Consider the following 5,392-nt stretch of genomic DNA (forward strand, 5'->3'; position numbering starts at 1 on the left):
TTATGTGTCCTTTTTTCTCATAAAAACTTAGTCATCAAGTGGTAATAATGACAATGGTGTCATACTCTGTCTTTCGTGTCACTGCAGTTATGGCTGCCGGCTTGGCTTTTAATTGTTACTGTGCTTTGATATGTTTTTTAAGAACAAAAATTATTGTATTAATGATTCAGTGGTTTTTGCTATATTTCAAAATCATAGGAAAAGCTTTATTGGCATCAAAAGTGACATTAATAGTCGAAAAAAAAAAATAACAAGACACAACCATTATATATAAAACTAAAGACTAAGCAACACACAAATCCCACAAAAAAACTGGGTGTTATCTGATGAGCTCCGGGAGGCAAATAGATCCTTCTCAACATGTGGAAACTGTTATGTTTATCAAGTAAGTTCAAACCCGGAGTCTTAACTCTTAGCCGTTAATTGCTTCTTTATGAGTAGCAACCACATCCTTGAGTTTATATTTTAAGGGAATGCAAGTCTTAGAGAATAGTGTCAAGTGAAAGATATATTCCTGGAGTCAATTTGCAGGCACTACAAGAATGTTGCTACACGGAAATGAAAAGTCACAATTGAAAAGCTGAAAGTATTTAATTTGTCGTAATTTATTACATCAAACTTTCATTATCAACTTCTAGATGCTAGTCAAGATATGAGACAGACTGCACTGTATCTGATGTACTAGTATCAATTCTATCATGTAAGGTGGGATAGATGCATTCAACATAGTCAACAAACTTTTAATTATTTAGTGAGAGGACATCATCTATATATCGGAACGTGAAGTTTAAGGATAATGCTAACCAATGTTTTGTATGAATTCATTCTCATATGAAAAAATAAACGATTCGGCAAGAAGAGGATTCCAATGGAAATGCCGATTAGTTTTTTCAAATGTCCTTCAAACGTGCAAAACAGGTTTTCAATTATCGTGAAAATGTCATTCCAAGAAAACTTTATGTTTGATTCAGAGTATTTTATAACAAATTACGATTTACTCTACCTTAAACGATACATATATCTACGTGTTGCAATTTAACTGACCAGTTGGGCATTTCGACAATATATGAAGCTGATGATCTGGCAAACATATGTGGAAAAATGTTGAAACTTTATTTCAGAAAAAGTTTATAAAAACCAAAGGTAAGCCTCGATTGTGCAATTACCGAATGCCACGTATCACAGGGTTAAACTTGGATGTGACACACATATTTAACAGCATGTTATTATCCATACGAAGTATCGGAGTTCATGTGGATGAATGATTGGATTATATTTTACGACATAATTGTTTTGTCTTCGTTTAAATTTTCTTATTCTTATTACGGTGTTTTCTTTTATAATTGGAATATGATATTGAAATGCCCTCTATTATTTTGATTGTTTTCATCAACCGATTCTATACAATAAACATACACACAAGGTACAATATAAAAACTTTCAATTTTTCAAAATATACTAACAGAAAGACTGAAAGCAAATTTCCTGTTGCTATATAGCATTAACATAGTTATCTAGATGAAAATAAATTCTCAGCACGTGTTCAATTGATTGTAAAAGAAAAAAAACGCATCTCAACATTACATTTTCCTTTAATGGTACAAAACGATTAGATTTACGATTTTATTACAAGGAAGACGGACGTTTTAAATTAAAGCACTACAGATAAAGTCAGGAATAACAAAGTATTACGGAAATTTGTTCAGAAAAGATTTCAGCAAATAGTTAATTTGTAATTTGTAATGTATTTACGATAGGATTATAAAATATTTATTTGAAATGATGAACATGAATTATTTGTGCTCAATTATGTTCAAAAGAACCAGAATGAATGAATGAGGACATAAGTTTAAGGAAAATCAGGTCAATTCTATATTTAAAGTATGATCGCATACGAACTATTTAGCATTTCTAATTATAAATAATTAATTTTCAATAGTTAAGTATTGAAAACATGTGTTTTAAAGATTGTCGTCGATCAAGGGTAATGTAAAAGTGTGGATCCACCAGGCAGTCGTCGAAGTTCGACATGTTTAATGACTATGCATTTGATTTAAAAGAAATCAATATAAAAAATAATGTTATCCTTGAATTAGAAAATACTTCTCTCATGGCATCCTCTTTGTTCATAGCGTCTTTGTAATTCATAGAGATCGCATGTAAACATGTTTGCGGAAATGTCACATCCAGTTTAAAAATACAACATCAATCAACAGGTCTTCTCTTAGTGTCGTATATATGTGCGATTTATAATCTATTACTGTTGTGTAAATGTCTTATGCTTTTATAAGTCCTTGTTTACTCCTTGATTTTTAGTGTTATTGCCAATATTCTGACCACTTTTTACGATACGATTCACTGTTTGGTTTCCCTTCCAAGATATCTTTCGACAACTGTCATGAATTAGTTTGACATTTTCATTAAGTAGATATTGTTTTAACTATCAACCATAATAGAACAAAGTTACGTCAGATGTTTTGTGATCTACACAATAATTTGTCATTAGCTGGTACCCAACGTGCTAACCTATCAAAAAGAAGATGTGGTATGATTGCCAATGATACAACTGTCCACAAGAGACCAAAATGACACAGACATTTACAACTATAGATCACCGTACGGCATGAAAAGTAGGAGGAAACAACATACATTTTAGGAACCACAGCCATATTGATATACAGGACGCTAGCACAGATGACTTGGTATTTTACGACATTTGAAATGTTGACGTCATACACAAGTCAATTTTGCATTGTTGTGTCACACATGTTCCCTTCTGTTGGAACGTTTGTGATATCCAGAAAATGTGGACTTTTCAGCGATAATGTGCATTATCACGTGGTTAGGTATTGTATTGGTCAATATCATGAATACGATGTTTATAGAGGAGAAATACAATGCTTATTGTTCCTTTGTTAGAATAAGTATGAAGCACGAAATGATCGAATTGTACTGCTTGTATTAAGAAAATTCCAAATTTGTCTTTTGTGCTTTTAAGACACGTTTGAAAGTAATGTTGATTTGATGAGGCAAAACATTGTAGAAATATACATTGTAAATTAACAGATACCTGAAGCTTTTGAAATTATTTCATTTCATTTCTTAGCATGAAACACCATCAGAATGGCTTTCCTTTACATTCTTAATAATGACTTATTCAATAATGCATTTTATAAGGCATGTTTTATTGTAATTAGACCAATATTTCGTTAAAAAATCAGACGATGAGCCTCATTATTTAAAACTCGATTTAATCACAATTTTAAAAAAGTAATGTCGATGTATTCTTGCAACTGATTAACAAAAAAAATATTGATAAAGTTGTCTAGTTTAGAAATTGTCAAGGTCGAATATTATCAAAGTTATCTAGTTTAGCATTTATCAATACAAAAATTTGTTTGCTTATCAGTGTTTTGATACCTTTGCCAGCCTAAAGTACCTGATTCCTCTTTCATGTCTTTATAGTAAAAGGTCTTTGGTCGGTTCTGACAGCATTCGTTCTAAACATTAGTTAGTCCTTTGTAATTATGTATTCCTGTTTTAATTTTAATCTTGTTTTTGATCAGAAGGTCAAGATAACTTACAGTTTATATGAAAGTCCATACGAAATTGTTTTGAATGAATATCTGCCAATAGTTCGCAAAAACATTTTAAGAATGGATAGCAAATGAATACCAGACAATGAATCGAACCTATTGTGATAAAGGGCTATGACAACACTTAAGAAATCTTGACCGAAAAAGTTTGAAAATCGAACAGAATTTTATAGTATCAGAATGTACAGAAGGAAAATAAATTTGTTAGTAAACCCTTAGGATAAAGTTCATCATACTTTATGAAAAGTATGCATAATATGATATTTTAGTAAAGCATCACACATTAATAAAACGAACCAGATGTTATATGATTCCAAATGAGACACGTTTGAGGTAGACACTAAATGGCGTAAAAGTTAAGAAATATAGGTCACCACACAGTGTTCCATGACATTAATGTTGAAATAAAGTTTTGTTCCAATGCAATTAATAGTCTGTTTGTGTTGATGCTAAAATGATCGTGCTTTATGTGAGACAGGAAGTAAATTATAATACAACACAACACTATGGAGACCAATGAATGCGTACAAAATAAAATATGATTGAGAGCAACAATTCAACTATATATTGGTTAATTGATTGTGATAATGTTTTTATCGGTCGTTGAACTGTGTTTTTCAAAAATATTTATTATTGAATTGTAAAGGGACACAACCTTCACCTAAAACAAATCACATTCCTTCAGTAATTAAAAATAGTTCAAAGAATGTCTTTCGAAGGCAGTCATTTAATTATCCAGTGGTACATCGGTACTGGCATAGCTTTGTTGATATGATTTCAACTGTTATAAAGTTAGATTTATAGTTCTGAATAAAGGAATTAAGGATCGCACTTGTCTAGGTTTTGCTTTACTTTTAGTACTTCTCGGTTTAAGAAAATTTAAATCCTTTTTGTTATTACTTTCGCATTTTTCAAAATTTTGAACTTGAGCATCACTGATGAGATTTCACTTGTGCAGTAAAATATGTACCACTATTATTTTGTAAGTACACCGTCTACCATTAATAAACTAGGTTTTATTTGATATTTAGTAAAATATTGTATGAGACAGTATGAAAAAAAGCGTCAAAACTGTCCTCTGAAACACAAAGTTAGTTCGATAAAAAATCGCATTGTTACTTCTATTTTTTAGAGAGACCTCATTCCTATTCGTATAATCACTTGTTAAAAACAAACATTTCTTTGAACTGTTTGAATGCATGTCACTCACATTTTGACCAATTCTTGGTTGTGCCTAAAAGACTTCGAGTCCGTTGTTAACTTTAAAAAGTCTTTATTGACCAAACAAACAGTCAATGGAAATGTGGAAATTTTGGAGCAGACTACAGGAAATCCCATCAAACTGAACGCGTGTTTCATATCAGTATTGTATATATATCACAAGAAATATCGTAACATTTGGGAAATTGATAATTTTTTGGCTCTAACAATATGAAAAAATAATTCAAACAGTTGCTGCGTTATATTTGAATCAGATTGTCTACAGTATTCTCCTTCATTGAATTATTTTAAAGATACAAATATTATGTTTGTAAGTTTATCAGTACCTTTTGTTTACTGAACGAGATAGCTCAATTTCTAAAGCACCTTTGTTTAAAAGGCGTGTAAAAATTAATACAATTTATATTCACTCTTAAGTCTTGTAAATAAACGTGTCATTAAATAAAATAATTCAACATCATAGATAGACTTTTGAATGTTTTATCTGTACTGTCATAGATTTAATCTTATTTTATATAGATTACAATGTAACTAAATATATGTTGCTATACAATTGTGAAAACTTGTTGTCCTTC

Source organism: Mytilus trossulus, chromosome 7, assembly GCF_036588685.1.
Source record: "Mytilus trossulus isolate FHL-02 chromosome 7, PNRI_Mtr1.1.1.hap1, whole genome shotgun sequence".
Lineage (NCBI taxonomy): Eukaryota > Metazoa > Mollusca > Bivalvia > Mytilida > Mytilidae > Mytilus > Mytilus trossulus.